The sequence below is a fragment of the Haemaphysalis longicornis genome, unplaced genomic scaffold (genome assembly GCF_048455015.1).
Source record: "Haemaphysalis longicornis isolate Haplotype H1 unplaced genomic scaffold, Haemaphysalis longicornis Haplotype H1 scaffold_2, whole genome shotgun sequence".
Lineage (NCBI taxonomy): Eukaryota > Metazoa > Arthropoda > Arachnida > Ixodida > Ixodidae > Haemaphysalis > Haemaphysalis longicornis.
In genome coordinates this window covers 204,598,486-204,624,641 of record NW_027526295.1, presented here as the reverse complement: position 1 = coordinate 204,624,641, position 26,156 = coordinate 204,598,486, and the positions used below count along the sequence as shown (strand labels likewise).

At 47.8% G+C, this 26,156-nt stretch overlaps 1 pseudogene; it reads right to left on the bottom strand.

Annotated features, from left to right (window-relative positions):
- Positions 1 to 19,578: 19,578 nt before the first annotated feature.
- On the bottom strand, positions 19,579 to 19,665 carry LOC144171264 (U6 spliceosomal RNA; annotated as a pseudogene).
- Positions 19,666 to 26,156: the final 6,491 nt, after the last annotated feature.

The following is a 26,156-nucleotide window of genomic DNA, read 5'->3' as shown; positions in this document are numbered from 1 at the left end:
TCGTGCTCAGCAGCACAACGCCTTAGCCACTGAGCCACCGCGGCGGGTTGGGCTCAAACCCGGGCGCCGCCGCGGTCAGTTGGACTTTTTCTGGCAACGTCATTTCCGTGACGGATATTACGTCAGTGAGGTCTTGGTGTACCCTGGCATGAAACCCTTTCGCGTCAAAAAAGTGGTGCAAAGCATGCATGTACAACATTCGTGGGTCCCAATTGTCTAGCGGAATGGGCTCGCACAGCCAGAGTCCGTGGTCTTGTAACTGTTGCCTGAAGTATTCCCAAAGCTCAACATGCACAGGAAAGAATACAGAACACTGTAATACAACGCAATGGCCTTCAAAACAACTCCCGATACGGCACGGGACACTTAATAAACTAGAGGGCGCCGAAGTCCAGCACAATGTTAGGCACGAAATGTCACTTCATAAAGCGAAACAATGGGGTGCAAAACTATTTCGCCGATGTTCAAATGTACATCTGTCGCCGTGTTGGAGCAACCAACAGACGTTTCTGCTTCTAGAAACGCTTTTTTCCCCAAAAAGAATCTTCGAGAAGTCACCTAGAAGCACTTTTTTTTAGAAACACTTCCTCCACCAATGCTATGCACAACGCTTTGAATGTCATCGTTTCCATTGCGGTGGACGTCAGAATGAAATGTTCGCTCCTATATTCCGCGTATAACAATTAGCGCCTATGTACTCTCAACGACTGCTAAAGAAATTTATATAAATCCAAGGACTATGCAACAAGACAAAGTATGGTTCAGTGACGGTATTAATGTCGCCAGGAACACGTGTCACGCTTTGCCCGTGTTTCTACACGACGACTTCCTTGACTGCAGCCACTCTTCGCGAACCGCGAAGTAGGTTAACCCTGTGGTTCCCGAAAACCATTGCTCTCCTGCGCTGCTAAACCCACCTTTCCAGGTCTATCTGGGAGGACTTACGAGCAGACCTCTTAAACGACGGATGATGAAGGTTTGTGACAACGACTGCCGTGGTGTCATGAGGGGTCGCCAAATTGTCTTCCAGTGCCTACCGAGTCGCAGCATAATCCTCGGCAGGTACTTGTCTAAAGAAGCTGCCCACCCTGCACAAGTTGTCAAGCCCTTCGCCTAAGTTCCGCAGTCAAATACGGATTGTGTGAATACGCTTCCTCTAAATAGCACTTATTTCCCTAGAAATATGGCGTGCCGTGGAACACCAATCTCGAGTCAATAGTTAATAAATTCCTCCCCCGGCGAGAATTGCTCTTTCGTATAGTACCAAGTGTTGTTAACTAATTAGCCTCACCTAGAACTTTTGGTAATTTCTCCGCCTAGGCAGCACAAATATCGTATTCAAGACATGTAAAGTCGTCACTCATACCACCTCTCCCGCTCCCAGGCATCGTTACACTGTCTTCTAAGATTTAGAGTGGCATTTGTGTACACAAATACAATTATGTAAGCCGAGTCCAGGTCACAGTGCAACAAAAGAAGGAGGGAGGTGGATGTTCGATGACAGAGTCACTAAATAATGCGTAATGTTTGGCAGTTCATGTACCAAAAATATTCACTTTCTTTTTATGGTAGCTGGTACACCGTAATGGAGGGTTGCGGACTAATTTCGTCCACGTGGTGATCGTTAACGTTCGGCTGAGTCTCGACACAGGGGGTTTCCGTTCTGGTCTCCATCGAAAAAAAAAAAAAAGAAGCCTTAGCGCGGCCGGATCGAAGCCGCCACCTTGGGATCACCAGGGCAACGCCTTAGCTTCTGTAAAGAATTGTAAATCGAGCTTGTTCCCTGCAAAGAACATAATCTTCTTTTTTGTATACGTAGGCCTTAAAATGGAGCTGCGTGTGATCTCAGACAGGTGTATATAATTTTTTTTTGCTTATGCGTTTGGAGCATAATTGTTTGGGTTTGAATACGTGCACAATCGCATTCGTCCCTGATTTGGACTACGTGAGTATGACTGTTTTTGAAAGGCCTTTCTGCAATGGTCAACTGAGTATAACCGCCAGAGAAGCCATTTAAAAAATCGGGCCTCCGGTTCCCGCGTTAAGGCTGCCATTGATTGATTGATTGTAGGGTTTAAAGCGCCGACGCAACGCAGGCGATGAGGCGCGCCGTAGTGGAGGGCTACGGAATAATTTTGACTACCTGGGGATCTTTAACGTGCGCCGAAATCTCGTACACGCGGACGTTGTTGCTTTTCGCCTCCGTCAGGACGGGAATCGAACACGTGTCCTCGTACTCAGCAGCACAACGCCTTAGCCACTGAGTTACCGCGGCGGGTGTTAAAGGGACACTGAAGTGATTTGTAAACAATGCGGGATTACGAGCGCAAATTGTAGTCAGGAGTCCCTAGGCCCTGTTTCGACCACTCTGAGCGCGTTTACGCGAATTTATTTAGTAGAAAAATCAATTCGAAAATGCTGTCCTCCTCTCTGCACTCTCGCCCATTTTCTTTGGCGTTTTCGTGTGACGTCAGCAGGAGAGGAGCTGGCAATTGGCTGCGCTACTGCACGGCTCGCCGACCTTCCGCGACCGAGTCAGTCGGCCCAACGTTAAGTCCGCCGGCCGCCGACGGGTCATGGCAATTCGCTCGATCAGTTGAAACTAAGCCACAACACGTTTGTGAATGGAAGAATGCGCCTTTCTTTACTTCGTTAGTTTGTACTCTGTATCTAGCTCCAAGTCAAGGTCGCTTCACACAAGTGCTGCACAAGCGCACATGTGACGCTTCGCTGACTGGTACGCCAGTAGGAAAATTTAAGGTCTCTTGAAGCGGTAGAAGAGTCAGCGAAGTCAATATAGGTACTAAGGAAATAAAATCAACTGATATTTTTACCGTACAGCGTAAACTAGGGTGCGGGAAGCACTTTTTTTGCGCTGGGCGAACAAGCACAGCTGACAGCAGCACGACTACGCATCTGCGAACGCTTTTCCGTCTAATAAATGCAATTGCTAGACGTGAGCTATTGTGGAAACTCGGGGGACGCTTACTGCACGAGCGCAATACAACAAATAGTCACCTAAGCTGCTTGAAATACTAAAACTAAATAAAAGTGTAAACTAGTTATACATTATATACCTTATATTTCCTTAGGCGTCAGCGCTCTCGCCTGTGGCCGGGTGGTCTGGAGCGTTAGGAATATCATCGCAAGTGCTTTGCCTGTCACAAGTTCGAATCCCCGCGGATACAAGTTTTTTTTTTTAATAAGGTAACTTTTTTGTTTTTCGCCGATGTTTTCTATAGTGAGTTAAGCTTTTTTTTGGACCGCAACGTTCACTGCTCCACGAACTAGTCCGCAGAACTCGCGCAGCCTGGCACTGGCGCGCTAGCGAGTTCTCGTTGGCATGCTGTTGCATAAGCACCGACTGCTTGCGGGCAGTGGGCACTTTTTTGTTTTTCGCCGATGTTTTCTATACTGAGTTCAGCTTTTTTTGGACCGCAACGTTCACTGCTCCACGAACTAGTCCGTAGAACTCGCGCAGCCTGGCACTGGCGCGCTAGCGAGTTCTCGTTGGCATGCTGTTGCCATAAGCACCGACTGCTTGCGGGCAGTGGGCACAGGCCAGAATCAACATGGTGCGAACACGCTTTTTACGATACAGGCATGAGTGAGGCAAGCTCCAAATATGGGGGAAAAGCGCATGCATTTGTGCGTCTGCGGGGACGCGGAGGGCGTTCATGCACTGCGTAGGCCTCGGCTAGTGAATGCTACGATTCCAAGCCGTCCTGGGAGGCTTATCTTATGCATTTTACAGCCGACAACATGGCAGAAGCGCGCTATTACGATTACTGGGATATTGAGAATGCCCATCCAACGACGCCATCGGATGTCAAACATGTTGTTTTACAGAACCGAAACCGAAACCGAAACTTGTTTGATTGCTAACCTTGGGTATCGTCCAATCACGGTGCCCCCTCCTCCCAACGTCACAGCTTAGTTGGTGCGGCCGCCGCAAACCGCGCATGGTAGTTTTTCTTCTTTCGCGCTTTGTAAAATAATTACCGATTTGTCAACCGGATAAACGATGAAAAGTGTGCTAATTTGAGCCAGTCTACGCAGTGCAAGCAAAAACGGGAGCTTGACAAATTCACTTCAGTGTCCCTTTAAGGATAAGGTATCTGTGGTCAGACGAAACGCCAACGCAGAAAACCTGAACTTTGTTTTCAACGACAATTGCGATTTATATTTGTTAGTATATTTTTTCCCGAAATTTCTGGCGAGAAATGTGCATGGAATCACTCGGTATTTCATTCTTGACCCACTAAATTCGAACCGAAGCCGCTACAGAAGCAGCAACAAAGGACGACCCGACCGGTAGCCTATAGTATCCTTCGGCGGCCATGCAGGGAAATGTTGTTGTCGCCACCAAGGACACCAAGAACAGGAATGAATGAATAAGGGCTAATCCAGCACTCGTCGAGACAGGTGCACTTGCACAAGACGGAGAACACCCCGAGGCGTACCCAACCGATTGGTTCATAGACTCGCCGCATGCTGCGTGGGAGATGGAGACGGGAGCATTTCACTAGCTCTCCTAGATATATTGGTCGATCAAGAACGAGTGTGCAGTCCCATGGCGTTTCTTTTGCTCCACCGTCCACGTTCCTGTTGGCCATGATGGGCTGCAGCGAGACGACACCGCGGACGGGCAGCCATCGATCGCTACAATTAATGTGCCAGGCGCTCCAAACAGGCGCTCCTCGAGAGCCGGGGCCGCACCAGAGGCTCTCCGAGAGATGACCCGCGCAAGCGACTGGCCTTGCGCGTCGTTACTCTGCACGGGATCCCTGTGTTACCTGTTGCGTGCAGCATGGTTGCATCGCTGCCCCCTCGATGAGTGAACGCCTGGATGTAATTCGCTGTTGCATTACGTGCCGTTTTCTGCGGGGCATGATCGCGGCCCCAGGGCTACGTTCTGGTGAAACTAGTAAAATATATCTGGTGTAATTATAAATTATTCGGTAGCGGATTTACGTTTTTGCCACTGAAGTGAATCCTGCATAATCGAAACGAAAAAAAAAAAGGGGGGGGTGGGGTTACAAAGCGTGAAAGAACGATTGCGCATTTTGCTGCTCTGTAAAAGGTGGCCTCTCACAGTCACAGTTCTAGGCATGCAGCTCATCTGTAGCAGCAACCATAGGCGTGCGCAGAGTTCTCAATTTGGGGGGGCAAAGTCTTACCGCTGCGCCCCCCCCCAGAGCAACTCCCGACCTCTTCTCACTGAATAAGGCCTTGCGGTGCGAACGCAGTGCAAAGAGGGATGGTTAAAAAATTTTTATTTCAATGTGATGGAATTGCAACACACACAAAATATTTCTGAGCGGAAATTTTACTTTCATGTGTTACATCGGCAAGGCATGGGGCAAATTTGGCGCCCCCTTCAGATGATTAGGGGGGGCGGCCGCCCCCCCTGCCCCCCCTGTGCGCACGCCTATGGCAGCAACCCACCTTGGTTTCGTAGCTATTGAGACGGAGCACCGCTTATTATCAGATCGCGTTGCCCCGTTACCCTATAGTTACACCAACATAGTCAGGGCAAAAGAAAAAACTGCGAAATCTCTATACTTCGCCGAATAATAAAGAAGTAGGGTGCGACATAGGGTGTTATAAGGTCCACGCATCAATAAAAGTCATCACGCATCAATAAAAGTCATCACGCATCAATAAAAGTCAAACATGAATTCTTAGTCTGAAGTCGTTTACCTCTCCCCCCCCTACCCCTTACACACATTTTATTGCACACTCACACATACACACACCAAAGACTCAGCGCATGGGTACCTTTTTTGCCAGGCATTATGCTGTTATACAGCCCACGACGTTTGGAGAGGGGAAATGCACGCTTGGAAATCACTAAATAAAGTGCAGTGAAAGGCAACAGGGCTGAAATGAGAATATTAGATATTGACCGGCTCTTTACTCTTCGTATAAATAATTCGAAAAACTGGGGCGTGCAACCTATTAGAGCCATAGCTTATTACTACTCCGCATTCTCATTTTCATTCTTTACATTCTAACTCTGTCAACGAAGCAGGTAAGCAGATCAAGGTGGCTGCGGTTGAGGGAACAAGAAAGAAAACAGTGCATGACGCATGCTTTACGGCCGAGAATTTACGTCGCACGGCCTGCGTCCAGTAGAATTTCTCCTGTACTGTGCGATTTACTTAGCCGGGAGCATTACCACCCTTTCTGGTGCAGTTGTTTTCAGCTCGGTGGAGGTTCGCAAACTGGCCGAGTCGGGCTCCTCTGCTGCGCGCAGTTTGCTGACGTACCTGGCGCAAAAATGCAAAGAAAATGAGAAGAAAAGTTGAAGAAAAAAAAGGGGGGCTATTTCGGACAGAAAAAGGAGGGAAGGACGGCCGCTTTTGAATTTTCTGTATCGGTGGGCGTTTGTGGTTTCACTGCAAAGTTGACTTTGCCGCAAGGTATTTTCTCGCGGCACGACGTTTTTAACACTAGCAACCTCAACAAAACGCAGCTATAGTGCAGCTGAGCCTTAAATATACAGGTTGCGTAGATGGAATTCGAGCAATGTTTGAGGCCATCAAAGAGGCTGCCTATCCCTTGTGTGTGCTAGCCAAATGACCGAATCCAATGTAGGGAACACGGGACCACATGTGGTTTCCCCGCGAGTCCAATACACGTGAAAGCAGGCGGGAAAATGGAAAATAGAAGCCTGTAGGCGAATATGGGAGAAATATTTGTTCTCCACCAGCGACACCATTACTAGTACATCGCTCGGTTTGAAGAATGCAGCAGATTTGCAGCAAGAATTCAGCATACCAAATGGCGTCTCGCAGTAGGCCTTCCCAGTGTTATTTTTAGAGTAAGCTCTCAAGATCGCAATACCAGTGGGCAGTCGGCTGGCATTTCTTTTTAATCAACTAACAGCCATTCTCACAACGATGTGCCCCATCGACCAGCCCTCATCTTAAAGTTTGTAAAAATTTTAGTTATTTTAAATTTTCAGACGTATTAACAAATCAGTTATGAGCTACCTTTTATTCAGAAAGACCTTAAAAGGCTGACTTGTTATAGAGTTCTTTATGCGGTAATGCGTCTTATAACTTTGGTTAGGATACGTGTATTAGGACGGAAGTTGTAACTGTTTTTTTCAGAAGTATCTTCTCCCCATTCGGAAAGTACAGTGTTTGCGAACTGTCATTTCACTGATACATCCCTATCAGTGGTTTCTGGAAATGGGAACCTGTAAAGAAATATGCACATGGCGGAAACCAGACACATGTAATGCTTCGATGCAGGCATAAAACAGACTGCCCGCAGAAAAACGCCGTTAGCTGAGAAACAAGTCCTGCGAAGCTTCATTGCCCCTAGCTCGGTGGTTTTTGAATGAAAAATGGTTCAAGTTTCGTTAGTTGCCGTAGAGTGAGAGGCTATATAGAATGGAGCCACCTATTGTGGAAACGCTGCGACCCATTGTAGAAATGCTGAAAGGGCAGGCTCGTATTTCTAATGGCCGTCTTTTCAGCACGCTTTATCTCAGGCATTACCATCCTTTGAGAAAATCTTTGTTATTGGGTACATCGCTAACGCAGCCCCTACACTCCGGAGAACCTTTGAAAGTGGTTCTCTATTCATCTTTCACCAAGACTTCTATGCTGTCACGTCTCCACTCAAGCTACCCCGCACAATCTCATTTGTAACAGCTCTAGTTTCGCCCATTGCTGAACCTCCATTGTAACCGACGCGCAACCGGCAGACCCACGCACAAATCATTATGCTTCATTATACACATACCTGTCTCATATCATAGAATTGTATATTATTGACCTCATATCCCCTATGAAGACCAAACAGCCATAAGAGTTCACAACCCCTATCACCCCTGCCCTCCTTTATACTTGTTACCTCGCCCCCCTTCTTCAATGAAGTGAATGATGATGAATGGTTGTAGGGTTTAACGCGTCGACGCAACGCAGGCGATGAGGCGCGCCGTAATGAAGGGCTCCGGATTAATTTTGACCACCTGGGGATCTTTAACGTGCGCCGAAATCTCGCACAGACGGGCGTTTTTGCTTTTCGCCTCCATCGAAAAGCGGCCCCCGCGGCCGGGAATCGAACCCGCGCCCTCGTGCTCAGCAGCGCAACGCCTTAGCCACTGAGCCACCGCGGCGGGTTCTTCTTCAATGAAGTGTTAGAACTACTACGCCCATTTTCTTTCGAACCCTAGCTTGCTTTACAGCCTGCCTATATTTACCTTGAAAAACCTCAAAATTTAGTGTACCCAGGCAGCGCAGGACTGTTCGGCCTAAAACAGGCCGGTGTACTTTGGCCGGTCATTTTCTGTCCGGCCGTTTTCCGGCAGCCATGTTCGGCCCATGTCCAAATGTGGGCCTTTTGGCCGTATACGGCCGTACTCCCATGGCTGTCCAACGGCCAGTGTCCGTCGGCCAGTCGACCGGCTTACGGTCATACGGCCAGATTCCAGCCGTAGGGCTCCGGCCATTCCAAAGCCACCCGTGTACGGCCGAAGTACGGCCGCCGGATTACAGCCGAGATGCGGTCGTCGGACTCCAGCCGGACTAAAGCTACCGGAAATACGGCCGTGCTACGGGCATTGGAGTTCAGCCACAGTACGTTAACTGTACTGAGGCCGGTCAATGCATGTCGCGAAAGCAGATGACTCATTCGCGCAGTGCAGAAGCAGCTCAAACCCAGCATTTTGGGTCCAATGCAGCCACATGAAAGTGAGCTCGCGCGCAACCACCAGCCGTCAAGCTTTCAGCGCAGCCTTGCTTAATTACCAGCCTCAGTTGACAGCAAAATTCATTTATTAAACAGTGCTCACAAATTGTCGTTCCTTTAATTGCTGTGCCTCTTTTACTGCCCAAACCAGAAAATATTCAGTTCTTTGTAGAGCTTGACTAGATGTATTGTCCAGGTCCTGATATCCTCTGTGGGGCGGCTTACCTGTAATAAACGGGAAAAGAGGAGGGGGGGGGGGGGGGCGCGGCGGAGGGAGCATACTTTAGTGGGTTGAATTTCAGAGAGATAAATTGCGCCGCTTTTAGCCAATTTCTTTTAGGGCAATATTCCGGAACACTTTCATGCTATGACTACATAAACTATTTTTATAACAGTTGCTTGACCAATTTTGCTGTATCTAAAACCGGCGTGAATGCCTTTACGAAGCGTTTTGGTTCTCAACAAAACACTCAGTAGCATTTAATATAACTCCTTCACAAAAAAAGTATGTCCAGTTTTTGCCCATTTTTCTTGCAAAGACATTTCTACTCGATCAACTTTTCTGATGATCTTGGGCAAAACTGATCCTAAGAAGGAGCGAACAGGTACTTTCATTTTCAATCTATTTTAATGTTGTTTTCATGAGTATAGGTCCACACCACGTAATAGTCCAAAAGAACTTAATTTACTTCTAATGTCATACTACGTTCAAAAAATTCTAGACGCGTTGCGAATGACGCCCTGCTTCAGGTGGCTGCAGTTGTATACCTCTGTGATCACGCAAGGAAATGCGTAAAATTAGAGAGACATAATTTGTTTCAAACCAATAACATAGCAATGGTAGCATGCATACAGGAAACCTTGCATACTGCAACGAATAGGGCAATAAATATTTTATTGGTTAAGGTTGAATCCGTAGGGTTCTCAACCCGTCGGAGGCAAACTTGCGCCTCTGGAAGTTTATTTATTTATTTATTTATTTATCTATTTATTTATTTTTATTCATTTATTTATTCATTGTTTTATTTATTTATTATTTATTTATTTCTTTATATTCATTTATTTATTCATTGTTTTATTTATTTATTTATTTGATGCCTGCTTGCCTTTGCATGCATTACAGAAGGGAGATACATAACACTAAGCATTAAATATGAGACAAAATAACAAAATAATTCTACAAAGCGCGCTTGAAATCGTCAATATAAACAGTTAATGCAATCATAGGTGGAAGATAATTACACTGCAGTATTGATGTAAAATAAAATGAATCGCGCAAGGCGCCACTTTTAAAGGAAAGTTAATAATTTGCTTTAAGCTAGCGGTCCCACTTTGCGATATGTAGAATGGCGCTTGGACATACTTCTCCCCTTCTACTTCAGTTTTCGAATGATAAATATTACGAAAAAAGTTCAACCTGTGGTTTCGTCTGTGATCTTTCACGTCCTGCCATTTCAGTTTACTTTTAATTTCTCTCATGCTAAGTTGAGCGTGACAATTACCTAATACGAATTGCACTGACATATTCTGTATGTTTTCGAGCGTATCAACCAGCCCTTTGGTGTAGGGATCCACGAAAACACATGCGTACTCCAAGATTGAGCGCACATGAGTGAAATACGGTTTTTATTTTCAGTTAGATGGAGGTTCACTGAAATTTCGTCTCAGAAAGACAAAAGCATATGCAGCCGTAACGTTTATGGTGTGAACCTGCCTATTTAACCTCTAACCCCTCCCTAAATAAACTCCTAGGTATTTATATTCCTCGGCCGTTGTCACAGCAGCATAATTTACGGTATACGTATTCAGTTGGAATGAAGGTTTTCTTGTAAAGGTGCCACGTTAGCACACTGTTTAACAACCAAAAACTTTTCTGAATCAGCACACCAGGATGTTATTAAATTCGAATAAAGCTGCAGGTATACGGAATCACGTTCATTCGCTATAGTCCGGTAAACTACACAGTACTTTTTAACAAAGTTATAGGGCCAATAGTAATAATAATGCAAAACCCGATTCATTCAGTTCATAGGACGAAATGTACTACGCAGAAGGGGATATGGAACACCATCATTTCCTTTTTGCAGTCCAAGAATATACAGTCAACCACTGTAAGCTTATAAGAACCAAATCGTGCGTGAACTCAAAAATCTGCGTTGAGCAAGAAAATCCTGACAAAATCCGTGTTTGCTAGGATGCTGGCGATTATGTTTAACCAAATGAGTCATATCCCAAGAGTAGCTAAGCTCACCTTCAAACATCGGAACTAAATTAACAGCTAGGCTTCGTCAGCTACAAGGCTCTGTTGTTATCGCAAATTTAAAATAGTTTTTTTTTTCTAAATAGGCAGTCGTAAAATCCCATGAAGTAACATGGTGCAGGGCATGAAGTTGATCCTACCAATGCGCGAGCGAGTCTCTTCTACGATTATCACCAACAACATAGTGCAACATTGCTTGTCGCAGTTTAATTGTACGCAGAATAACTTGCGCTTTTGCTCGCACTTGCCTTTCTTTGGTGGGGAGTCCTTAACATGGTGGCGTTTTAGCTCCTGCGTGGTGGCCGCTTTCGACGCCCTTGAAGGCCAGTTATTCTGGTGAACCATCTTCATCTCGGATTGGACATCTCTGCCGGGTCGATGTCTCCAATGCTCTCCATTTCTTGAGGGGGCGAATATCCTCGAGCTGATGCGTCGACGAAGCCGGCGGCAGAGGCGTCGTAGCGGCGATGACTGGCGAGGCTTAGCTCACCCGTCGGTGTGGCACAGTCTTCTTGTGGCAATAAATGACATTTCGATGGCCTAAAACGTTCCCTGCTAATGTACAGTGAGTCCTTGCACCTTGCCCGTTCACCGAGAACACTCATTACTTTTTGAAAAACGATGTTCGTTCATTTAAAACGTAGAAACACGGAGCGGATGAAAAACGCGTCCCCGTCGTTCGGCTCCCTAACGGCTTTTTCTGCCCCCAGGAAAAAACCAGTCGGTCTCCTTCCAAACACGTCTTTGTATGAATTCTCGGCGCCCAGGCGCGTGCCGTTGTTCGGCTGTATGCCGTTTGCCGAAAAAACGACGTATAACCAGATACCTTACGTAGGCCGGTCTCCTCTTGAACACCGGTTGCCATAGATTCGGTGGCCATTCGCTTGCCGTAATTCGGCCGAGGACAGCTAACCGAATGAAAAACGTATATTCTGGGGCCGTACGTCGGCCGGTATCCTTCATAACACTGGTTGCCCGAAGAAAACGAATATTCTACCGCCGGACGCGCGGTTCACCGTTGAAACAACGAATGCACGGCAGCCGCGCTCCGGCCGGTCTCCTTTCGAACACCAACTGCCGCAAGAATACGCATATTCTGTGGCCGGTCGCTAGCCGTGCTTCGGCCTGTTACCGCTTCCCGAAAAAAAAACGGATGCCCTAGGGCCGTACTTCGGCCGTTCTCTTTCTCAACATCGGCAGCCGTAAGAGAACTGAATATCTGGCAGCCCGTTAGGTGCCGTTGTGCGTCCGGACACGGGCGGACGGAAAAATACCGAAGCGCTGGTTGCCGAATGTTGGCCGTTCAACGCATGATCAGTGGCTGCCAGAACCTGGATGCTGGCCGGACATGCCAGAAAGCGGCCATAGACGGGCCGGTCTTGGGGCACACTTTCTGTGCCGCCTGGGTAGTTCGCTTGCCTGCACTGCTCGGCGACTTGAACTGCGGGCGGAGAAGGACCGAGAGAGAGCAAATGCATTATCGGCAGTGCAAAGCGTCCTCGCAGAACACCCAATTTTCCGCTTGGTTGTGTAAAGTGACAGTGCTAAAATCCTCAGGATTCCGCTAAAGTACTATTAATTTTCATGACCTGCCGTCATTTGCATCGTGCCGAAATTCATTGGAACTTCCCCATACTCACATGCGCATTCATTATTGTGATGACGTTAGGTGAGGGGTTTCAATCCTGAGTGTACAAAAATGAACGTAAGCCGCTAACGCGGGTCCCCGTCCGACCACGCAAATGGAAATGCGGTACGCCATACTAGGACAGCGCAATTTAAGATTCTTCGAATGCACGTGGAGGCGAGACAGTGATTAATGCAGCCGGACTTTCATCCGGGAGGGGCTGGGAATATCCCGATTGCCAACAGCGCGGCCTGATCCGGCCTACTCGGGAGTTTAATTAATATCTACTTGACGCTGTGTTGACAGATGAGCACTCCAGTTTGCTAGAATCGGCGTCGCCCAGGGGGTAGCCTTAAACTTTTCCATTGAAGCTGCTGTAGGATTCGTTTTGGTGGGGTTTTAAAGTCCCCCGCACCCGGCCAATACAAAAGAATCATCGTACTTGTCGCTGCCATCTTAGACAATGCAAGGAATTGGCCACAAAATTAACCAATTGTTTTGCCACAGAAGTGAACTAATTGTTTTAACTGTTTTTCCCGTCTGGAGCTATTCGATTCGGATCACTGAAAATTCGTACTTCAAATTTAGTATGCCACAATCTCGCATCTGCCTTAAGGTAAAGCGGCCGATACCATTGGCTAAGTGGGGACTGTTTACGCTCAACGAAAGTCGTGTAGTCCAAGTCGGGAGGCTGTGTAGGTTGCTCCTGTAAAGTTTATACACGAGGTACGGCCGGCCGCTGAAGCTGGAACACGGTACCTGAGTCATGATGTTTTGTGTTACAGACAGAAAGAAAATGAGGGGGAGGGGTGGAGGAGGGGGGGGGGGGAGATTATTCGCTGAAAAGGCGGGTTTGTTGGCGTCAACATAAAAGTGGCCTGCCAGAGTACCTCCTCTGCAAAAGGTCTCACATAAAGGGTCGCTCTTTGAAAAGAGGGTGCATTAGTAATATCAACAGACCTGCAGCAAAATCCGTGGCACTCTTTTCGTTGGTAAAGAATACCCGTCATCACGTGGTTTGGGTGCGCCAGAATAACCCAGCCCGATTCCCAGTCCTACCTAGGAGCACTGGGAGAGGGCGGTTGCCAGCTCTGACCCGAATAGGCAGCTATGGCTGACCGAAAGGGCTAAGACGGCGGTTAGAACCAACGGAGTCCTGAACTAAGAACCCCGCCAACCTACCAGCCCTTCAGTTGAATAAAGGTTTTCCTCCTCTGCTTGTGCAACGAGCTATTACGAGAGTGTTTATGCCGATTACAAGTACAGTCATAGCAAATGAAAAGTGAACACCAAAATATAAACCAGAAGAAGCAAAATTGAAGAATATGTCGCGCAGAGATCACCTAATGACGTGGTTCCGGTATATTTGGGAAGTCACGCTTTCAAACTCTCTTGCTTTGCGGAGCCATGAGACAATTTAATTTGCACGGAAAGAGATTGCGATATTGATGTAATCCGATTTATATTTTCGCGTTGTGATCTCATTTGCCAATGGCTGTACGCGTTCCGCGCTCGCATGAACGCGATATGAAGATGCCGTTGCCAATTTTTCGTGCTCGTTAAGAAAAAAAATTTAATTACGCTGGCCTAAGAAAACAGTATCCCTGAGCTGCTGGCGCTGCCTTCTGGAGCTTGAACAAACTAACCAGTTTGTAATTTTCAGTGCTAGTTTGTTGTTTTAACCTTCCGTTCTGTTGCTAGGAACCTGGCGGCCATGAATACTTTTGTTATAATAGACAGGCGGCACCTATAAACTTACGCTGTATGTGAACGGTAACGGGAAAAATATTACCTTGCAACAATTTTTCGACCGAAGTAATTAATTTCTGCCCATGCCTTTTCATTATATGAGGCCTCTTTTTGAGACGTCCATAACGAGACATGCTGATTTCTGCCTGTGTTATTTTTTAAACGTACGCTTTAGGTTATAAAAGAAAAAAAAAAAATAATGCTAAAGCATGTTGAACATCAGACGCCTGTACAATTCCAAATAAGCCATGCCTTTTCGTTAATGTAAGACCTCATTTGGCACTGGGAAAAAGTAGATCTGCGGATTTATCTTAGTGTTACATTGAAAGTGTAAACTTTAAGCTACAGCTGCAATCAAAAGCAGAGGTGATGTTGAACGTGAGCTGTTCTCTGAATCCTAAATAAGAGGGCGCAGAAAACCAGTCGCCTTCAGCTGCTACATTTCTAACGCTATCTGTGGTATGCTCAAATATAAATAAGAGGAAATCATTAGAAATTCGAACTTGTGAAATAGGAATCCCGCTTGATGTCACATTCCAAAGGTTTGAAAGTATGTGCCAGGGTAATAGGAAGGCGCATTGCAGTACATGTCCTGACTATCTGAACTTTAAGTCGAATGTTTTTCCCGAACATGGAATGCGTTGCTTTGAATTAAACCCTGTGGTTTAGGGACGACCTGCAATCTTCGTGTACGAGGGAAAAATGTTATAGGCGGAAGCAAAATGGCCTAAACTTTAAACTCAAACATCCTTCAAGCGGCTATCATTCTAAGAAGCTTTCACGATCTTTTTTTTCTATTTCGGGGTTTTCACGACACAGAACTAGTATTTTTGCGTTTCAGTGCCATGAAGCGACACGCCAGAAGGACCCGAAAAACTAAACTTTCGGGCTCTTAGCTTCTCATTCGGAATTTTCGCAGCAAGGTAGCCTCATTAAAAAGACATTTTAGTGCAGTCGTTGAATACAATTTTTAATGCCTTTTGCTTTGGGTGAAAATAGCCGAGGCACAAAAATACTACTGGTAGTTCCACCACCCACGTGGGCCTAGTTGCTTTTATGTGTAATTGCCACGACGTAGCCGACAAAAGTATTTTGTGCACTCATGTTTTTGATATTCTGTTTCGCAGTCAGCATGCTTTGGAGACGAAAGGAAAACTTTAAGCTTTAACGGTCAGCTGAAGATATTTTCAAAAGAAGTATGGTGTGGGGGCATTAGTTCAGTTTTTTTGACGCTGACTTTGAAAAACGTGTTTATTGTTTCTGTGAATACGCCCAAACCATCATTTTTGTTTCGTCAAAATAAACGACCCCTGCTGGAGGCGCTGTCAGAACCATGGCTGCTTCTTGCACTTGGTCAGCGGTAGATGACGTCATATTCGGAAGTGCCCGCGCTGTGTTGACGATTCTGTTGCGGTTCAGATACGGGCCCGAAAGTCCTCTGGGAAATGGGAGGCTCACACAATGTTTCCTTAGAATAGGAGAGTCTGAGGGAAGCATACACGCGACAAGTTCGCTCGCGGCGAGCTTTATAAATTGGTTTTAAGTGCACAACACTTTAGCGGCTCGCCTTGTCGTCGTAGCTCGTTCGCTGGAGCCAAGTAGAGCCGCAAGTGTTCCGCCGTAGCGGCTGTCGTCGCGGCGTAACCCAGAGGCTTCGAAAGCCAAGCGGTTTATATAGTCATGAGCGTTCTAAACTCCTGAACCGCTGGCGCTTGTCATGCATCGCCCCGTTGTTTAGCCCAAAGACAAACTGTGGGTACATTTGAGGCAAAATTTACGTAATTAACCGGCGAGCCCGTGTTCATTTAGTTAGGAGCGCTTGTTGGATTGGTTATTACAATGGTAAGCGAAAAAAGTGGCAGTGCAGCGCCGGCACGTGAGGGAGGAAAAGCAAGCACAAAAGGAACAGAACTCCCGCTGGAGCAGTTTCAGGCAGGGGGCGCGCGCGAACACTGCGAAGGCGGGAAATTTGATTTGAATTGGGCGGTAGTAGTGAGCGGATAACAGCGCTACAGTCCATTATGCAGAATCACTGCTCTGCACTTCCGACAGCTTTCACACTGAGTGGAACGGCTTTAATTTTTCCACAACGATTTCGGTTTCTCGGATGCAGGAAACTTGTGCAGATTTTGGATCGTCGCTTTCACTACAAGCGCGAATCACAATTTCCAACACAATTTTTCAACGCACCACCATCCCCTTTCTCGCATGTGCAACTTTGTTTCTACATTCGGGCAAGCGGTAAGAAGCTGTGTGCAGCGGCCTGCGTCGATTTATGGGTGCACTTTCAGTGATGCGAGCGCCGCCTGTTGCCACGTCGCGCGGAGGTGCCGGGTCGCTCCTCGGCAGGTCAGCGGAACGTTATGTTTGGCATTGCTGCACATACGCAGCTTTAGAATACGGGAACCGAGCGTTGGGGGCCCCCAAAATTAAGGGAACCCAAACGCAACACGCTCGCGTGCGACGAGTTTTAGAAGAACGTCTTTTCCAACACCTCGGATGTTGGGAACTTAATAAAGCTTAGCCCCGAGGCGGATATTTCGCTGCTACTATCACTACAATTGCGAATGACAATCCTTAAAACAGTTTTTCACCCCACTATCATCCATTTTGTCGCATGCGGAACTTTATTTTCACGTTGAATGGCATTTTAGCGACCACTGCTCTGTTTATTCCTGCGCGCAGGTAGCGCTATCCATCGGCCCCTCGCCGCATCGCGTGCTCGGGCAGGTGCAGTTGCCGCCGTCGACCAGTCACCGCGGCCGATCGGCGTAGAGAAGTGTAGGCTTCGCATCGCGCCGCAAATTCCCAATTTTCACCCCACTATCATTCACTCTCTTGCATATCTAGCCTCTTTTCCGGGATTTCTTTTATTCTGGGAAGAAGCGACAAACGGTTGCTGCCACGGCCTGCGTTGATTCCAGCCGCCTCGTGTGCTGTACGGGCATGTTCGGCCGGCGTGTGTGCAGAACTCTTCCGCGCGGAGAAGACGCTTCATGCTTTGCACCTTACTTGATTTCTTGTTAAGAGCGAAATCTATAAACTTAGCTGAGCTGTCGTCATAGCCCATGATATCGATCGAGAAAACGAACAAGAAGTTTGGGAACCCTAGAGCGTTGCGGTCCCCTAAATTTTCTAATCCCCTAATATAAATTAGGAACTTCGGGCGCCTCCGTATTCGTTTGAGCCCGTCGTTTCGCATGTGAAGCATAGAGCATTCGACGACACGGCCGGCACGAACTATACTCGTGAAGGCATTGCAGTAGCCCCGGGTGCTCGTAGAGGAAACTCTAGTATCTAGGAGTCGTTTCAGGGAATCACTAAAACACAGTTGCATTATGGCTAAAAATCTACGCGCATGCAACTGAAGACAATAAAGGCTTAATAAAGTTAAGATTTTGCGCCTTCTTAGGTTGGAGCTTCGCCCATAAAACTGGGAAACAACTAAGCGGATGCGCAAGTCGTTAGCCGTCTTCCAAATATGACGTTACCTCCGGCCGCTGCCTTTCAGTTTCTGGTCCTCCTGGCGGTGCGGGAGTGATCAGAGGACGGGCAACTTTATCGACGAATACCGCTGTCCCCAAGATAAAAATGCCGAGAAAAGTTTGCCCAAACTGACTAATGAATAAATTCTAAAGAAACAGATTGTTAACTTGTTTTAAGAGCACTTCAGTAGCCCTTTAAAGCCTGGCCCATGTACTCATTTGCTTCCTGCTTGCGCATTTAACAAAAGAAGTCAGACGTACCTCCGCCTCCCGCAAGTGCGTATCTACATTCAGAAGTTCGTGCTTCTACGTGAACTCTATTTTGTTGTACAGAGTGTCGATACTTTGCCCGAGATGTTCCCATCGCAATACTGTGCATTTATCCCAATCATCATCGGTACTGGCTCAATATAGGCTCAAGCACCGACCACACATATGCGTTGGGTGTTCGAGTGATGTGTGATGATAATTCCACAAAAGTCTGACGCCCCACGCGGGTATAGTGCAGAAAGCAAGCATCACCCGTAAACTTAAACAGCGAAGTCCCGTCATTTTCGAAGTGACCCCTCCTGAGAGCAATGGGCACGCGAGGTGCACGCGCAGTGACAGCGGGAGATGGAAGATCCTCCCGTTTAAGTTTAAAAAAAAAATCCATCGGGTCACTTAAAGGGGCCCTCTTTGAGCAGTACAAAAAAACCTGCGCGACGTTTAGATTACACTGCCAGGAATACCTGAGCCAAATATTACACGTGCACGTGAAGCGGTGGGCGCGCATATTGCCGTGAAAGACGCGGAAAAACCAACCGCGCTCTCTTCAATTCTTCTCATTATGCACCCCTAGCATGGCCTAAACGATGTCATCGAGGCCATGGCTGTCCTTTTGGCTGTCGCTGGTCAACTTGGCGGCTTATTTCTCGCATTTCCTGTGACGATCCTCCGTTGTCGGCGCTGTGTAGCAACCATTTCTATGCCTGAACCTTTACGCACAGTTGTGGCGTTTCTTTTGTGGTTTGAGTGCACGCGGAGTTTGAATGACGAACCCAATACTACTCGTTCAACAAGACCAGTCGACAACAAACGTTTACTGCTTCAAAAACGCCCTACTAGCCTGAGCGCTTGCTTGCGAGCAGGCAACCATGCCTGCTTTTTTGTGGCACCAGACCGAAAACAGACCCCTCCACGTTGCGGTGGAGGAGGAACAAACATTTATTCAACTGTATGAGTTCCGTTGTCGGAGGCCTCCTTAGTACAGGAAGCCTTGGTCCTTGGTTTCCCGGCGGGCCCTGTCCACCAGTCGTTGCTGGTCTTGAGGACGTGAGCTGGTCAGCTGCTCCTCCCACTGCTCCAGTGTTGGGTTGAAAAGGAGAAAACTCCCCGGCCTGGGCTATGTCGAAGGCCGCTGAAGAGAACACCGCGAGCCGCCCCTCTCCTCGGGAGAGAGTGCGCAGATTTCGTCGCGTTGTCTGCGGTCGAGTTGAGAGGGAACAATTGTGCGCGATTTCTCATCGAGTGTAGTTTCGCTGATAAAAAAAAAACGGAGTTTCGTAATTTTCGCCGGACGAGATTACTGGGACAATAGACTTTACTCCGAAATACATTTTGAGTTGTCGATGGTAAGTGCGTCAGGGCCCCTTTAAGTATGTTTGCGTGCTGTGAAGGGAAACGTTTGGCGATACTTGTTATTGGCTTCTAACTGCTGCAATGTGTTTGCGTACCTTCCTTCGTTTCTTTGTGTTTTGGTAGATTCAACCAAGAAATCTTTTTTTTTCTTGGTGCGCAGGGGCCACGCTAATCTTCCCTGTATCGTTCCAATTTTAGTATATGCACTTTGGAAGTACAGTGCAGTGACAAGGTTTTTATATGAACCATCTTCCCCTACCGTTTTTCTCATGTCCCACAACAGGGCCTATTGGCTGCCTCCTATAATAAAGTCATTCATTCCATTCCATTTCTTGGTGCGAGCGCGAGCTCGAGTGAGTGCGAGTGCTGATGCCGAGTGGTGAGTGCGAGTGAGTACGAGTGCTGAGGGTGACTGCAGCGCGAGTGAGTGCGAGTGGTGACAGCGAGAGGTCAGCGTGAGCGTGAGTGTGAGCGAGTGCGTGAGGAAGGAGGAGGAGGAGGAATAAACTTTATTTCAATATTAGTTTTTGTAGTAGTGGCAATGGGGGGTCTTCTGAGTCCAGAAGTCCCTGGGCGGTCGCTGCCAGGCGGGCCCTTTCAACCAGCCGAAGCTGATCGCCGGGGTCCGGGCTGGCTAGCATGCCTTCCCACTGCTCATGGTTGGGGGAGGGAGTAGGGGGGAAGGAATGGTGTGTGGGAGCACGCCCAAATCATATGGTAGAGTGTGCAGAGTTGGGGATCGTACTTGCAGGTGGCGGAGTAGGAGGTGGGATGAATGGCGTGGAGGAGGGTGCCGTGCGGGTAGGTGTTGGTTTGAAGGCGGCGGTACGTGGTGGCTTCGTCCTTAGTCAACTTGTCGTGGGGTGGGGGAAAGATGCGGCGCTCGAGGCGGTAATGTGCGAGAATGTCTTCGAATTTTTGAGGCACAGAATGGTAGACTTCCGACGGTGATGCTGGAGTGTTGTAGGGGAACGCCAGGTAGATATGCGTGCGGGCGGCAGCATGAGCTGCCTCATTCCCCTCCAGATACTCATGTCCCGGGGTCCAGAGAATGTAGAGGTAAGGAGGGTTAGGGATGGACTGTAGGATGCCAAGGGCTAAGGGAGCTATGTGACCGGCGGCGTAATGGCGACAGGCAGCTTGCGAATCTGTGACGATGGTGATAATGTCTTGAGATGTAGTGGCTGCGAGGGCTATTGCGATTTCTTCTGCAGTTGTGGAGTCGTTGCCAATTACTGTTGCGGAAGTCAATTCAATTCCTCGGTGGTCTACTGTTGAAATTGCGAAGGCTAGTTTATCGGCATATTTGGCGGCGTCAACGTAGCGGGTGTCTCGTGGCTTGACTTGAAGCATCTTGCGAAGCATTCGAATCCGGGCTTGTCGGCGGCCCTGGTTATAAAGGGGGTGCATATTCTTGGGTATTGGGGCGACGGAGATGCAATCGCGTAGTTACAGAGGGATGCGTTGGCGGGGGGAGGGGTGGCAGGTACTTGGTAGCCGAGGCGACGGAGGAGGTGACAGCCATTGTGTGACAGCTTGAGCCGTTCGATCTGGTTGACATGATGTGCCTCTCGAAGTTCGTCCCAGGTGTTATGAAGTCTCATCTCTAGTAATTTGGCAGTGAAAGTTGTCGGCGGTAGCCCTAGTGCTAATTTATAGGCTTGCCGGATGATTATATCGAGTTTTTGTATTTCCCTATTTTTGAGAGTCAAATATGGAGTTCCGATGTGATGCGGCTAATTAGAAGGGCTTGAATTAGGCGCACGAGGTCATTTTCTTTAAGTCCTTGTCGACGATTACCAATGCGTTTGATGAGGTGCGTGATTTGTAACAGCGTTCCTTGTAATTTATGAATAGTAGAAATGCCTGCGCCGTCTGATTGGATAGTAAGTCCCAGAACATGAATTGTAGGGGTGGTTAGGACGGGAGCGCCAAGTAGGCTTAATTGTGGGTCTGGGAGGGGTTGTCGTTTACGGCCTTGCGTGCGTTTTTGGAGGACGAGAAGCGCCGATTTTTCTGGGGCACAATAGACCTTTCCAGAAACTGCAGCGCCGCTCCTTCCCCTGGCGGGCCCGCGCAAGGCGCAATGGGAACTGCGCGCGCGCGCGCGGTGCGAGCGGCGACGGGGTGGTCGCGCCGCGCGCCGCGTACGCGGAGCAAGCCCGTCAAAAGACAAAGTTTCAGTAGAATGAAATGCTGTGCTTTCAAAGTTATGTTCCGCATCAATGAAAGCATCTTTAAACCATAGAACCCAAAATAAGAAACAAACTCCGCATCCTTCTGAAACTGCCTGCACCGCATGAGAACCTTTTGTCGTCTGCTAGCTTGCAGAGTGGAACCAGCTGCTGCCAGTTGAAAAGCGTCTTCGCGCTTCTGGCGGCCCGCGGAAAAAGAGAAATTCCTCAACGCGAGGAAATAGAAAACAAATGTGACACTTGAGCTCCCCAAGAAAAATACAAAGAACCAGCTCTTGCTTCCGGCAGCCCGGGGGGGGGGGGGGGGGGGTGTGGAGCCGAGTGGGAAAACGAAGAAGCCCATATCGTGTGCACACGCTATTCGTGATGCATTTCCGCGTGTATAAAGCTACACTCGTTTACGACCTGCCATGGCGATTTTAGTTTACGCTACACTGACGATATGGCGCCAAGGAAGCTGCAGGAGGCGGACAAACGTGCTGTGTGCTCGGTTGGGACAACAATACGCTACGATACCGGCATGTTTCATTGCACAGGCAGGTTTCCGAAGGACAAGAAAATTAAATAGGATTAATGTGTTCGCCGGATAAATCGCCAGGGTCGTGATGGCCGATTCGCTTTGTGGGAGCCGTCCGAGCATCACAGGATATGTGGAGCCCATTTCAACGCGAGCAGACGCAAATGTTACATGGACCGTATGCGACCATTTTTCCACACCGGGTCTTCACCGAGAGGTGTCCTCCGGTAAAGACCGCTAAGCCCAGCATTAAAACGTAAATTATGCTTTTTATGTTGTTTTGTTTCCTAGCACCGCGAAGTGAACAAAACGCCGCCCTACTAAGCGCCCGTACCGCTTCCAGGCATCCAAGACGAACTAGTGATATGCAGCACTGTCGAAATACTCCTGTCAGCTCAGAGTAACTAACGCCCGTTTTGTAATGATTTATAGCACAAAGGGCTTAACAGGGCGATAAAGCAATGCTTTCGCTCCAGCAGACAACGATGAGGTTTCTCCAACGACAGCGACTGCCTGCAGCCCATTTCCTGCGGCATTGGAGGAATGGGGTTTCTGCTGTTGTGAGTTCAGCATTTGGACTATTTCTTTTCGGTCGCTCATTGTGGAATTATTTCCCACTTTTAAGGTGTGGTGTGCTTCCTGTGTTAAAACAAAGGAGGCAGCTCGCCATAGCTGACCCAGGATTCTTGATCGAAGATGAGCTCGGTGAACCTGGCGTTAAATACCCCCCATGTAAAATGGTCGGCGTCAACTGACAGTAGCGGAGCAAACACGCACACGGCAGATCGCCAACCGGAGGAGAAACGTTGAGCGAGTTATTCGAGAAGTGAAGGGAATACTACTTGGGAATACTACATGTGGTATGATTTACCAAATGCTATGGCTGACAAGCCAAATTAGAAATGAAAAATTTGTTGCTACCTGAACAACTTCCTATATAAACCACTTCTCAATCGATAAGTAAGCAAAATGTCAACTAGCGTGTTTTGTATTAGCGCCCTCTGAAAAGTTTTACCTTTTAGTCGGTATTGGTTAGTTTCGCTAACTAAATAAAAGTGTACGTGTCTTTTATTGCAATGATACCATACCAGCTGCCTCGTCTTTTTTTCGACTGAAATAAACATTTCTATTTTCACATTTACACACAGCCGAAAACAGAAAAAGAGCTCAGGATTGCACGATAAGACTTGCCACCTTTTAGGCAACACTACTTGAAACAAATACAGACATAGTGTAGCATGAATCCATGGGATACACACTGCAACTCCCGAAAATGCAGCAGTTGGTGGAAGAAATGCGGGCTGTGGATAGAAATCTGAAGTTTGAAAAAGAAGCCAGTTAATAAAACAGCCGTCCAGGATAGCAGATGTTCTGCATGCATCACACAATGTTAAACGCCGAAGCTGCACCGTCAAAAAATGCTGCCTCCACAGGCGCTGTCCCGCACGGCACGGTTTGGCATGGCAGACCTACATGAAGAGCGGCCCGTGCGGCAGCGGCGGCGGCTGCTGCGGCGCTCACAGTTCCCAGGCTGCTTTGCGGCCGCCGTTTGGGGGCGCGCGCAACTTTCCGGAAAGGTCTATTGAGGCCACGGGCTGTAAGGTAGTTTTCGGTGGTGTTAATGGCTTCTTGGAGGACGTCTTGTTGTTCCCCAATCAAACCCCCTGTGATCCAAATAGTCAGATCGTCTGCATAAAGTGCGTGTTGTATGTGTGGAATTTGTTGTAGAAGTGGCGGGAGTTGTAAAATTTTGTATGTTATTGTATGTATGTGTGCCGCAGTTAGTTAATTGGAGTCCTTCGAGTATAGCCTGATGTGATACATTGTCAAAGGCTCCTTTAATGTCCAGAGCTAGGATAGCGCCTTTGGTTTGTGAGCTCAGCGCTGTGAGGACTTCGTCTTTTAGCTGTAACAGGACGTCTTGCGAGGATACGTGTGCGCGGAAGCCAAACATGGTATGATGAAGTAAGCTGTTTTCTTCGAGGTACGCTGTGAGCCGATTATTAACTAGGTGTTCATATAACTTGCCTACACAAGATGTTAAAGATATGGGACGAAGATTTTCAAGGGTGACTGGCTTCCCGGGCTTCGGAATGGGCGCAATTTCGGCATGTTTCCATTGAGGGGGCAGATAGTTGGTTGTCCAGCAATGATTAAAAAAGTAAGAAATATTTTTCTGAGGGAGTGTGAGTGAGCGGCGGAAAGCTTTGCCGAGGTATATATCTGAGACGAATCTCAGGTTTTGCAAGGAAACGCAACAGGGAGGACAGTGTTACCGCGGGGGCGTACCTCGACGGGATTTCAGCCCTGTGCGTTGTGAGTCTTGTGACAATGGCTGAAAACGCAGTAACACATATGAAACACCCGCTGAAGCGAAGTGACATTTCATTATGCGGTGCGGTAAAGAGGTAATCAAAACCTGAAAATATGAATTTTGGCGTGCAGTTACTAAACTGTAAACAACCCTGCAGCAAATTAAAAGGAACTGCCGGATGATTGAGGTTAGGATGCACGACCATTCAACTATATGAATATCAAATTTACGCATGCAAATAGCCTCTCAACCAGAAAAAATAAAATTACCCATGTGAATCCCTTACGTTACGAACCCATCTTATTTTTCTGCCGCACCCGAGTCCTATAAGTAGCACCCCAGTTGCTCAGGCTTCATTCTTATTTTGAGTTACTTCATGCCTGATCTCGGGGAATCACTCGTGAAGGAAGTTTGATCACTCGACCATATCAAAGTGTTACTAATGTTGGTGGATCTAAATAATGCTGAGGGAACTCTTCTTTTTAGTGAAGCTATAACCTAGTACTATGAATATCTCCTCCACTCGAACCTCCAGTCGAAGAGATCCGTAAAAGCGATTTTCCCATGTAAGGGCATGGCGCTATATTACACCAAGCAGAGTCGAGAAAACATATAACGGAGGACCAATTCAGCACCAATAGTCCCCCATAAACCCGCGCCAATTCAAGCAAGAGAAAGGGCAAACGTCTTTCACTCACTCACTAATTCGCTCGCTCGCTCGCTCACTCACTCACTCACTCACTCACTCACTCACTCACTCACTCACTCACTCACTCACTCACTCACTCACTCACTCACTCACTCACTCACTCACTCACTCACTCACTCACTCACTCACTCACTCACTCACTCACTCACTCACTCACTCACTCACTCACTCACTCACTCACTCACTCACTCACTCACTCACTCACTCACTCACTCACTCACTCACTCACTCACTCACTCACTCACTCACTCACTCACTCACTCACTCACTCACTCACTCACTCACTCACTCACTCACTCACTCACTCACTCACTCACTCACTCACTCACTCACTCACTCACTCACTCACTCACTCACTCACTCACTCACTCACTCACTCACTCACTCACTCACTCACTCACTCACTCACTCACTCACTCACTCACTCACTCACTCACTCACTCACTCACTCACTCACTCACTCACTCACTCACTCACTCACTCACTCACTCACTCACTCACTCACTCACTCACTCACTCACTCACTCACTCACTCACTCACTCACTCACTCACTCACTCACTCACTCACTCACTCACTCACTCACTCACTCACTCACTCACTCACTCACTCACTCACTCACTCACTCACTCACTCACTCACTCACTCACTCACTCACTCACTCACTCACTCACTCACTCACTCACTCACTCACTCACTCACTCACTCACTCACTCACTCACTCACTCACTCACTCACATCCTTGCGCATCCGTTTCCGTGTGTACAAAAGGAAAGCTAGGAATTCCCTGGGTAATTCCCAGCACATAGCGAGTCGCCCGAAAGCGCTTTCCCGCGTCTCTAGGAGCTCCTCAGCACACAATCAGCCACCGGCTGCTAGCGAGCACAAAAGAGAAGAAAACTTCGGGAGCAACGAGTAAGTGTGTGGCGCTAGGTAACGGGCGAGAGAAGCGACCTGGTAAGCGCGAGACGGAAC